The sequence below is a fragment of the Gobio gobio genome, assembly GCF_949357685.1.
Source record: "Gobio gobio genome assembly, chromosome: 16".
NCBI lineage: Eukaryota > Metazoa > Chordata > Actinopteri > Cypriniformes > Gobionidae > Gobio > Gobio gobio.
Genome location: NC_137109.1, coordinates 41285926 through 41299147, shown reverse-complemented (window position 1 = coordinate 41299147; position 13222 = coordinate 41285926). Strand labels below are relative to the sequence as shown.

At 38.6% G+C, this 13222-nt stretch overlaps 1 protein-coding gene and 1 long non-coding RNA gene across 5 annotated transcripts in view; both read left to right on the top strand.

The window, feature by feature from the left end:
• Positions 1-13222, top strand: part of LOC307139562 (A disintegrin and metalloproteinase with thrombospondin motifs 2) — a 204607-nt gene that overhangs the window by 21448 nt on the left and 169937 nt on the right. The gene's annotated exons all lie outside the window — the stretch shown is intronic.
• LOC307139564 lies at positions 6666-8758 on the top strand. Its single transcript, XR_013818141.1, has 4 exons — positions 6666-6896; positions 7000-7094; positions 7184-7306; positions 7390-8758. It is a non-coding gene; the product is annotated as an uncharacterized lncRNA (long non-coding RNA).

Sequence of the window (13222 nt, the reverse complement as noted above, 5' to 3'; positions counted from 1 at the left end):
AAGTAATAGTAAACAATCTGCTTTTACAGTTTCATAATGTTCTCGGGATAGAAGGTCATTATGTACAAAAATAACTTAATGTCTGGGTCTGAAATAACGTTATCATTGCATAAGAATCTTTCTACTTGCCGTGCCACCAAAAAAAAAAAAACTATGGTTTTCGTTGTTTTGACCCAATGTATTCTAATAAATAAGAAATTGAATAATCAAATGTAAAATAAAACTTAGTCTTCACTGTATAAATTGAATACAGATTAATCCTTGTTAAATCTACAAAATTTATTCAGTCAAGAGCAGTGAGAGATTTTCTTTTTGTCTTCTGATTAAGGACACAGACAGGGGCGTATTAAGGCCTGTTCACACCGGGACGATTTTCGTTTAACGCCTTGTGACTAAACAAAGGGCGCCAATGTGAGTGTGCACACCAACAAGCAAAGCGGCAGGCGTAAAAGCATCCTTTTTAAAAAACGCCTTGGGTTCGTTTTTTTTTTTAGCCTGGAGCTGCTGAAGTTACAGTAAAACATGACTTGGTGGCGCTCAAGCACAAAACGGTCATGCCGAGCACACATTGATATGACGAAGAGGAAGTAAGTAGACAAAAAAGACGATGAGCTGCTAATGCTGTTTGCCAGTTAGCAAAAAGTGTGTGAATGGTTTGGGCAAGCACATAAATACTGTCTCTCTTCTTTTTCTGTGTGACAAGCGAGTGTCAGAAGCGTAAAGTGGCTCAGCACCACCTTGTGTACCAGGAGTGCCATACTGAATTTGCACGTTCACTCGGCGCATCAGCAGTGAAAATTGCTTGGGTGTGGACACAAAGACGCGCCGAATAACGCCTCGATAACAGCTGGCTGCTGTTACTTTAAGACCTAATGCATGGATTTGATATATTAACATACACATTCGATTTCTTTCTCAACTGTTTACATTTATTTAAGACAAAACTGACTTTTTTTTTTACCAAGACAAGCCTTTTGACATAAATGTGTGTATTTATCAGTTAAAGCAAGATGTGATGGAGAACTCCTTGTTTTTTTGTTTTTTGTTTTTTTGAGTACCAAATTGAGTTTTGTCGTCTTGCGCAAATGAAAGCTTGTGCAAACGATACATTTTTGTGACTACACGCCACTGGCCCTATATATATATATACAGTGGGGAGAACAAGTATTTGATACACTGCCGATTTTGCAGGTTTGCCCACTTACAAAGCATGTAGAAGTCTGTAATTTTGATCATAGGTACTCTTCAACTGTGAGTGGCGGAATCTAAAATCAAAAATCCAGAAAATCACATTGTATGATTTTTAAGTAATTAATTTGCACTTTATTGCATGACATAAGTAATTGATACATTAGAAAAGCAGAAATTAATATTTGGTACAGAAACCTTTGTTTGCAATTACAGAGATCATACATTTCCTGTAGTTCTTGACCAGGTTTGCACACACTGCAGCAGGGATTTTGGCCCACTCCTCCATACAGACCTTCTCCAGATCCTTCAGGTTTCGGGGCTGTCGCTGGGAAATACAGACTTTCAGCTCCTTACAAAGATTTTCTATTTGGTTCAGGTCTGGAGACTGGCTAGGACACTCCAGGACCTTGAGATGCTTCTTACGGAGCCACTCCTTAGTTGCCCTGGCTGTGTGTTTCGGGTCGTTGTCATGCTGGAAGACCCAGCCACGACCCATCTTCAATGCTCTTACTGAGGGAAGGAGGTTGTTGGCCAAGATCTTGCGATACATGGCCCCATCCATCCTCCCCTTAATACGTTGTAGTCATCCTGTCCCCTTTGTAGAAAAGCATCCCCAAAGAATGATGTTTCCACCTCCATGCTTCACGGTTGGGATGGTGTTCTTGGGGTTGTACTCATCATCCTTCTTCTTCCTCCAAACACGGCGAGTGGAGTTTAGACCAAAAGCTCTATTTTTGTCTCATCAGACCACATGACCTTCTCCCATTCCTCCTCTGGATCATCCAGATGGTCATTGGCAAACTTCAGATGGGCCTGGACATGCGCTGGCTTGAGCAGGGACACCTTGCGTGCGCTGCAGGATTTTAATCCATGATGGCATAGTGTGTTACTAATGCTTTTATTTGAGACTGTGGTCCCAGCTCTCTTCAGGTCATTGACCAGGTCCTGCCGTGTAGTTCTGGGCTGATCCCTCACATTCCTCATGATCACTGATGCCCCACGAGGTGAGATCTTGCATGGTGCCCCAGACCGAGGGAGATTGACCGTCATCTTGAACTTCTTCCATTTTCTAATAATTGCACCAACAGTTGTTGCCTTCTCACCAAGCTGCTTGCCTATTGTCCTGTAGCCCATCCTAGCCTTGTGCAGGTCTACAATTTTATCACTGATTTCCTTACACAGCTCTCTGGTCTTGGCCATTGTAGCGAGGTTGGAGTCTATTTGAATGAATGTGTGGACAGGTGTCTTTTATACAGGTATCGAGTTCAAACAGGTGCAGTTAATACAGGTAATGAGTGGAGAACAGGAGGGCGTCTTAAAAAAAAACTAACAGGTCTGTGAGAGCCGGAGTTCTTACTGGTTGGTAGGTGATCAAATACTTATGTCATGCAATAAAATGCAAATTAATTATTTAAAAATCATACAGTGTGATTTTCTGGATTTTTGTTTTAGATTCCGTCTCTCACAGTTGAAGTGTACCTATGAAAAAATTTACAGACTTCTACATGTAGGAAAACCTGCAAAATCGGCAGTGTATCAAATACTTGTTCTCCCCACTGTGTGTATATATATATATATATATATATATATATATATATATATATATATATACATATATATATTTATATATATGAAGGCTGATAATGATTTATCGATCCATCATTACCTAGAGAACCGTCATTACCATAGACCTCCTTGTTATTTCTTCATAGTTAGCTAATTGTTCTGGACGTTGTGAAGCCTGTGTGCAAAAGGCTGGTGTTTTCAGCCTGAAGTATTACAGACACTGCAGTCATGTGACTCGTCCACCCTGCCCCTTCATCTCTGATGAAGCCTGAGACAGAGCAGGGAATATATTAAGGAGGACTAAAGGCGTTGCCTTGCCAACTGGAAGGAGATTTCCCACACTTGACGTTTCTACTCACCATTCTACCATAATGTAGTATCATTAACCAATTTGATTTGATGTACTGTATCTACATTAATATAGGGTTAAAGGACCTTCACTACGTTTATATGTAACATACCTACTAGAAGTTGGAGCAGGATAGATGAAATATAAACAGTTTCCAGTTGTACAAGTATACACACACTGGTTGTCTCTCTTGTCTCCCGTGTTATTGCTGGAGAAGGGCCCAGTACAGCAGGCGAGGTGCTACGCAGGCCATTTGCATTGACATATTGACACCCTTGTCAGGATTTATATGTACAGCGTGGCAGGCTGGCTGGGGCGAGGACAGCGGAACAGAGCAGAGACATCCCAATCAAGAGATCTCGATTCACCAAACCAGACTCAAACAGCGCATTTATCAAGCCATAGGTTTTTATTTTCCGTCAGATATGTGTGTTTGAGAATCAACATGGCTCTAAATTAAATTTAAACCTGTTAACGAGTTCATGAATAATGATATTATCTGATTCCGAATGTTCAGGAGAATATTATTTCAATTTTCTCTCTTTGTCCTCTCTCTCTTTCGTTTGGTCTCGGCTAGACTCCCTTGAGGTCCCTGCATCATTACAAAACTCGAGGCTGAGTTGCACATAATCAAATATTTGACGTAATGAGGCTTTTTAATTACTCTTCCCTGCCTGCAGTATCGGCATGCTGATCCTCTCATTCATTTCCAGAGCCATTTGTCATACAGTTGACAGGCGGTTATGGATACTTCCCATGGTGCATTTAGGCTGTGTGAAGCTGGCTGTGGACTGTTGGGCAGAATAGAATGAGTGTTTATGGAAAAGATATTATCTATCTATCTATCTATCTATCTATCTATCATCTATCTATCTATCTATCTATCTATCTATCTATCTATCTATCTATCTATCTATCTATCTATCTATCTATCTATCTATCTATCTATCTATCTATCTATCTATCTATCTATCTATCTATCTATCTATCTATCTATCTATCTATCTATCTATCTATCTATCTATCTATCTATCTATCTATCTATCTATCTATCTATCTATCTATCTATCTATCTATCTATCTATCTATCTATCTATCTATCTATCTATCTATCATTTTGCAAAACTGGTCGCATTGGACTCGGCGTGAGATTTTACTTTTCAGTGTCTGAATAAATTAGCATGAAACACCAGACAGACCTAATAAGGGCCGTCATCCATGTTTCAGTGTGATATGTGAAAAGTCTCAAACATATCATTATACAAACAGCCTCCTTTCTGCAATTTCCGAGGGTACCTGCATTTTTGTGGGGTTGTCAGAGATGTTCCTGAAGTCCTTTACAGCAACTGAGGCTTAACTTTACAGACATGACCTTGGTGGAAACTGAATGCAAATAAGATGGCCTTCACTGCATGAAAAGTGGGATTTTCGTCAGTATGTGACACTGTAGATTGCCGTGAAACTTCAGGTTTACGACTGTGCACGGCAATTTGCAGGCAACACCGAAAACTGCCGTAAATTGTCTGAAATTGACGTGGGCCTTGCTTGGCAGTTGTCCCCCCATGACCCCCCCTCCCCTTAATTCTAGGGGAGGCTTTATCATGTAAATGAAGATGCTGTGAGCTACACAAATGCAAATCAGAGTAGCAGCAGGGGGAGTTTTATCTAGGTTCTGAATTTTTTTGACTAAAACAAGTTTAAAGTTTAAGTTAAAATGTTAACTTAAATTTAAGTTAAATGTACTCGTTTTAGTTCACATTACTAAATTTTTAGGGCAACCAGTTTGCTCCAATTTTTTAAGTAGATTCAACTTGTCCGGGCTCACAGTGTAGATTAATTACTCTGTATGTCATTAGCAATAACCAATGTTATGTAAAAAAAATAAAAAAATACAGGACAGCAGTTCATGTCTTCAACCTTTAGAGAGGTTATGTGATGCAACAAGACAATGAACCAAAGCACACAAATAAATCAAGTAAAGCATACAGTTTACATACCAACATTAATTTGTCCACCCTGCACTGTGAATGATTTTTTAAATGGCTATTAATCATAAATGTGAAAAGTACAAGTTTGTTTGTTTATAGTTAAGTCAGATTGTGTTTTTCTGTAATTGTCATTTAAATTGAGCTCACACCACATTTTATGAATTATCAATGCAGATTTTCAAGAGGTGGTTTCCTGGACAGGGTTTAAATTATGCCAAGAGTAGGCCTTAATCTAGTTAATCGTGAGTTAAAAAATTGTTGCCTGGAACAAAGATTAAGCACAGATTACTAACACCTGGACTATGAGTCCTGAACTAAAATAAACTGGATTCATTTACAGTTTTATCTAATTGCTTACACACAATTTCTGAAAATATGGCTCCATTTCTTGTAACTCTACACACAAAACATCAGACATCTCTTGCAAAAGCAACACTTTGTGCAAAACTATTTTAACTATTTCCAAAAATGTTGTTTTTGCATATATCTAACTACACACAATGCACAACTGAGGAATTTACAGTTGAACTGAAATCAACTGAACTGAATCAACACTGAAGTCACTTGAGCTGAATATTGACACTATATTGGCTTGTTAGAGCCGGTTTACAGCAGAATTTGTTTTGAACTTGTTACTGAAGCTGCTATGAAACAATATATTTTGTTGTATGCATATTCTTTCTTTCTCAAACCTTAGTTTTGATTTCTAAGTGATCAATTTATGTATGTGTTTTCACACATGATCATTGGCTGTATGGGTCCTCAGTAAATGAATGTGGCATTTAAATGGCAAAAGTTATTCTTGTCTCTATAACTTATGGCTTCCTAAAGACACGTTTATGGGTAAATAAAATATTAATAATATAAATAAAATGAATATCAAAACATATTTTAAATATAATGAAGTCATTTTATTATAGCACTCATCAGATGTTCCTGGAAACAAAACAGAGACAGAACAGTATAAACAAACTATACAACAAACTAAACACCAAATTACAAAAACATTATTATGTGAAAGTGAATAAAGTTGTGTGTGTTTTCAGTTATAAATATGTGCTGTGTAAATTAGCCTATACTTTTAGAAATTATATATAGCCTAACTTTAAAAAACAAACAATAACCCATATAGATAAATTATAATAATTGTATAATATTAAGCATTTACTTAATATACATTGTAACATTAGGCTACTTTACTCTAGCACAGTAGTCAGTTAAGCAATTAATTAATATCTTATATTAATCTGTATGTAGCCTAAGCTACATCTAAAGGTAAGTCTGCTTTAAAAAAAAATATTACACTTCGACATGTACAGAATGTGCGCGTTAAGAAACACGTTCAAATGTGTCTTCTTAACATGTTAAAACTGTGCGTCGACTGTGCGTGTATGCCTGTTACACGACCAGAATGTGCGTGTCTACACCATGGGTCTACACATACAGAAGACACACGTAAAAAATTGCTGCGTTGAAGCGGAAAACAGGGCGTGTTGAAGGTTGAAACGATTATAAGTCACGCGTTTCGTATAAAGAGATTTGGCCCCGGGCGCGTTCCTTATTATAGCCCTAGTCCAATGAGGTGCGAGGTCGAGGTCATGGCCATGACGCGTAGAAGACGAGCTTTAAACTTTTTTTTATGTTTTTTGCTGCTTTCCTTTTTCGTGATCAACAATGACAGGACACCGTCTTCAACTCAATCTCTGCATGGACGCGACGAACTTTTTGGACTCATTTTCAGGAGGCTGTCTTCGTCTTCATAACTCTGAGGCAAACTGCAGTCGCTATGAACCAGAGCATGGGTATGTAACGTTACGATTTAAAGAATATGCTTTTATTCAGCTGTATAAGGAAATGGATGCGTTAATAGATCCGAGCTTAAAACTGCACATTTTGTTTACACAGACTATCCTCGCCTCATAACGAAGCCGTGAGCTCTTATCTGCTTGGAGCGATTTCCGCGAGTCCAGATTTAACCGCTGATCATGACGACATTGTGTGTAAGTAACTTCTAATGTGTTTCTCATTCCTTGTTTAATTTTAACGTGACTGTTTTTATTAATACCAGTCTCATGTAATTGTTTTCCAGCTGCCTGTAAGACGTATTATGAATCGACACGCTGGAGCTTCAGATACAAACAACCTGAACTTAACGTTACATAGCAGGCGGAAACTGCGAAGTTTAGCTCGGAGTCGATCAAGAAGAAAAAGGGTAAGATTTATTATATTAGATCCGTTTTTTGTCAATGTGAGTATTTTTCAGGTTGCTTATTGTCTTTATGGATTGTATTACAGTTGCTGGAAGCGAGAGAGTGCTGGATGAGGATGAGGTGGACGTTTGGAAGTCCGCGACCATTGAACTCATGTTTGACGAGGAAGACGGCTTTGTTGACGGGGTGTCTGGATGGATTGTGCGGCCACCGCGCTCTCGCAGCCTGGAGCACGCCGAACTCTACATTACATTACGAGACATTACTGCTGCACTGTACATAGTTGTGTGTTTAACAATAAAGCTCTTTCTTTAAGTAAACCGCTGTGTTTTATAAATGAAGCCCTTTCTCTTGAATGAACAGCTGTATGCTTATAAATGAAGCCCCTTGTTTGAATAAACGGCACGGTCCGTATAATTTTCCCATATATTCCTTGATGGTATGAATACATCATAGCACAATAACATTAATATGAAACAAATTATTACAACATAAATTATATATTTATTATTATTATTGGGGTTTACATTTATAATGAGCCAGGGGGACCAATAATGATTGGTTTGCAGTGATCTGCCAACCAATCACGAGGGATTTTTCTTTTTTAAATGTAGTGGCTTCAGCCAATAGTGAGTGAGTAAATTCAAGTCTGGCCGTTGACTCTCTGGTTTCGCTGCTATTCATATGCAAATTAGAGGCGTCGCACCTCCGCGCGGTCTCTCAGCGGGGGGCTCTCCACCTACGTCATGGTTCGTTTACGACAATTTGTGGCACAGACAAACGCGACGTTCGCTGCCTCTAAATTGTCGAAAACTGCCGAAAATTAGGGAGATTTCCAGGAGTATACAGGCGTTTACGGGGTCGAAAATCCCACTTTTCATGCAGTGCTTGTGCAGCATAGTCAAAGACTCTGCATCTGACACTGGTTGCTTTCATTAACGTATTCTTTTAAACCATGAACAGACTTGTAGGTGAAACACATGCATTGTAGATTAAGTTTATACTCTTATTTGCATACAATTTAATATGAGGTGTTGTAATGCAACAGCTTGTTTCTTTCCTTTTTTTTGCTTGCTTTTACTTTTATAATTTTCACACGTATTCCATTAAATTTCCCTTGGGCTCATATGATATAAAACTTTTTTTTTTTTATTGATTTCATCGCTTGCATAAATTTGCACATTCTCTTGAATAATCATACTTTATAAATTTACAGTCCTCAAATAAATGTTGCAAGTAGAGTGGGCCCAATAATGATGATAAACGTTTTCTGTGAGGATGCAGGAACAGTGTTCTTCTTGAATTTAGGAGCTTGGAAGGAGACTCGCAGCTCTGCTCTGTCTGTATTACACAAACACACATCCTCTGAGACAAGCCATGGCATCCTCGCAAGTTTCCTGTCTTTTTTCCCCCGCATGTGTGGGGATAAAATTCTGTTCTTAGATGAAAGTAGGGAGAAAAAAAAAAAACAGAAAAAGCATGGCACCTGCCTGGATGGAATAGGACAGGAAAATGAGTGTCGTTTTTGCTCATTAAAATTGTGGAGTGATGACAGAAGAAGAGATAAAATGAAAAGGCTAACTAGAGGTTTTCGTTTTGCCTTAAGGGTCATCACAGCTTGGAGAGGGAGTGGCAGAGCCCGGGGTATTAAGAAGCCCACCAAATGTCAATGATCTCTGTATGATTTAAATGGCGGAATGGAGATATCATTGGAGATATCTAGCACAATCACAGTAATAGGAGGTAATGAGGTCTTTCATAATGTTAGATCTGTCTAAGGGAGATGGTGGGTAATGGAGAGAGATGAAGAAACAAAAAGAAGGCAAAATTAGCAGGATAATACCATCATGTGATTCTGGTGTTCCTTAATCAGCAAGCTTCCTTAGTCAACGAGCATCATCAGAAAAAACGTGCTGGTTGACCAGCATTTAAGCAGCTTGTGAATTCATGATGGTCTTTTTTAGCTGTGTATTTATTCTTGTATGAATTGTATTTACTCTTACTACTTTAAGAAATTGTAGTTCGGGTGTTTGGGGTTTGTCATAGGTTAGATGTGTTTGCAATCAGTTATGCTATAGTGAAAAACAATTCATGGCTGAACTTGATTCAGTTGTGTTCATTGGTTCCACACATTGGAAATGGGATCACTGTCAACTTAAATACACTGACAGGCCAAAATCCTGTTTGGATTTAATTAGGCAAACACTTATGAGTCTATGACTGGATCATTGTTGCTGTGATTTTAAGGGCCCTCTCATGCACCCGCCAGGTGCGACGCAAGTGTTTTTTGCTAGTTTCAGCCTGACGTAGTTATCATTTTATTTTCATGTCCTGCACCATGTTGTTTAAATAGCCAATGCATTTGCAGCCATTTGTGCACCTATGGGCGTGCTGGTCTGAAAATGAGGTGTGTATAGGCGCATTGTTGACGCATTGCTATTTTGAGGCAACTGAAAACGACGGCGCCATTGACCAACTGAAACCTGGTCTAAAGTAAAAAGTATCGCAGTATTTTTTGTGTTATTTAAAGGGCGCGTTAGTATGCGCCTATAGGCGGGTGCACAACGTGCGTACACTCTGCTTATTACACACACAGGGATACACAAACATGCCAAATATTAAAATATTAAAATAAAAGGATTACAATGTAGAAGATTATTATTGTGTAAAGATTAAACATACTTACATGTGGATAGGTCATTGCATGCATGACGAATGAAATGGGCTACTTATTTAATCAATTGTGGCAATTCACACATGTATTTAAACTGACTTGTGTTGAGGGTGTCTATATTTACATTTATATTTAGTCATTTAGCAGACGCTTTTATCCAAAGCGACTTACAAATGAGGGCAATATAAGCAGCTAGAGCAGTCCAAGGGCAACAATATCAACAATATGCAAGTGCTGTAACAAGTCTCAGTTAATCTAGCAAAGAACAGAATTTTATTTTTTTATTTTTTTATAAATAAATTAGACAGACAGACAATGAATAGAATGATAAGTGCTATTCTCGATCGGTCAGGTGTTGCTGGAAAAGATGTGTCTTTAGACGTTTTTTGAAAATGACTACAGACTCGGCCGCACGAATTGAGATAGGCAGGTCATTCCACCAGGTGGGAACGGTCCAGGAAAAGGTCCGTGACAGCGATTTCATGCCTCTCTGATATGGCACCACAAGGCGTTCCTGGAGGGTGTGTAAGTCTGAACGAGCGAGTTTAGGTATATTGGTGCAGAGCCAGTGGATGTTTTGAAGGCGAGCACCAGTGCCTTGAATTTAATGCGAGCGGCTATTGGTAGCCAGTGCAGACTGATGAGGAGAGGCATGACGTGCGCTCTCTTCGGCTCACTAAAGACCTACCTCGCCGCTGCATTCTGGATCAGTTGCAAGGGTTTGATAGTGCATGCCAGGAGGCCCGCTAATTCCGCCATGTAAATAGCGAATCCACACCAAAAAACACACCTCATTAAGAGAACAGGGACATCCATTTTAAAATAGGGCCCATTATGTTTCTAGCATGTTATATGTTTGATAACAGTTCTTCTAACCCTAATGGATGGAGTGTGTAGCTAGAAAAATCCTGGAATTTTTTCCTCAAAAAACTTATTTTCTTTTCGACTGAAGACAGAAAGCATAAACATCTTGGATGAGATGGGGGTGAGTAAATTATAAAGAAATTTTCATTTTGAAGTGAACTAATCCTTTAACTCATACAATTTAGTTAGATTTAAAAATGAATTAAAACTAAATTAATTGATTTAAAACTAAATCCATAAAATGATCCCATGATAGGAACCCCTAAAATGTTGTATATATGAAGTGCCTGACAGAACCTTCTCTTCTTAGAGCGCACTCTCTCAAAGCATGCTGGGAACAAATAGAAATCAATGAAATAATTGAAAAAAACTATGTAATGAAATGGATGGATAATGATATTGAAAATAATGAAAACAAATAATGATGATTTAAAAATAACAGTCAAATCTCTGTCCGTCCTGAAGGCCATGCACATTCATGTAAAGGTATTAATGTAGTCATAAAGGAATTGGGTTAATGGGGGTTATGTGCAACAAACTTCTGTATTCTGTAAAACAGGTCGCGTCGCATCCGGTTCAGGTGTTTTGTATGTGATTCTTTAAATATAGAGCTGTTTTACTCATGATGTCTTCAAAGGAGCGAGCAAAGATGAGCATAACCGATGTCCATCGCATATGTAGATTGATATCTAAAAGTGTTTTCTTCTTCTTCTCTCTAACATTTAGATTTAGCTGATTAACCTAAAAGTCCATCAATATCACTGTCGGTTCATACTGCCATTAACACTTTCTCCGACAAACGGAAGCAATGAGGCCTGTTTGACCAAACATCATTTTAGGCATAAAGCCTATTAAACTTCTATTTTACAAATGTAAATGAGAAATTCTGACAAAAATTCTTGTCATATTAGCTTGCTTTAATTGAAGTCAATTGAGAAAGCAGCAAAAGTGCCTCTCTTGAGTGTAAAAGAAGTGATGTGTTCTTGAGTAATGAGACCGAGAGCCCTTATGACCTGTTGATGCTAAGTTACCAGGGTAACATTGTTTTGTTGGAATCTAAGAAGATAAACACAGCAGACTTGAGACGAACCGTCCTTGCAGTCACTGCCATCATGCACACTCACAGAGAATGCTTTGAAGCGATAAACGATACCCTTATATTACAAAGATTTGTTCATGGCCATCTTAATCAGTGATTCATTTTTATTTTTATAATAGATATTATCTCTTAGGTATTTTGCTTGTATCTCGTTTTACCAATGTTTTGATTTTTTCTACAATACTGATTAAGAAAATGATTTTTGCAGAGTCAGTACATCATTAGGCTAAAGAGCAACATTATGTATTGCAATGAAGTTCTTTCATATGAAAAAGTTGAAGTGGCCCTCTTACATTCAGTAAGACCTTTGATGCTACTGATGTCAACATGAGGCATCAAAAGCCAAACAAGGACCCAAGCAGAAGCACACTTGGCTAACTGTGGTTCCTCTCGTTCATTTTAGCTCAGACACACAGTGTTGGTGGAGCTCTTGGCCAGGCTTGAGCTTTTGATGTATCGGGTGGTGAGCTATTCTCGCAGCCGGCCACAGATGGATGTTCTGGGCTTTTAACCAGGGTGGAGGGGGTTGTGAGAAGATGGCATGGAAGAGAAACTATTGGAAAGGACGAGCCCAATGGTTTATTAGATCCTCTTCAACTCTTTTTCACCCATCATTTTTGTGGTTATGGGTTTTTAGTAGATAAAAGGATTGAGTCTAATTTTAACTGCATGACATGCTTATTAATCAGATTTTTAGTGAAAAAGCTTTCACATTAATATAATTTAACACATTGTAGTAGGTTATTGTGGCAGATGCATGTTATAAAGTGTATGAAAATACACTATATTGCCAAAAGTTTTGGGAGGCCTGCCTTTGCATGCACATGAACTTTAATGACATCCCATTTTTAATCCGTTGAGTTTAATATGAGTTGGCCCACCCTTTGGAGCTATAACAGCTTCAACTCTTCTGGGAAGGCTTTCCACAAGGTTTAGGTGTGTTTATGGGATCATGTTGGAACAGGAAGGGGCCATCCCCAAACTGTTCCCACAAAGTTGGAAGCATGAAATTGTCCAAAATGTCTTGGTATGCCAAAGCATATTGTGTTCCTTTGACTGAAACTAAGGGGCCAAGCCCAACCCCTGAAAAACATCCCTACACCATAATCCCCCCTCCAGAAAACTTTACACTTGGCACAATGCAGTCAGGCAAGTAACGCAGTGCGCCTCAGCATGCACTGACCCCGCTCTGTGATTCTGGTTGGTTTTACGTGGCCTATCACTTCGTGGCTGAGTTGCTGTTGTTCCCAATTGCTTCCACTTTGTTATAATACCACTAAC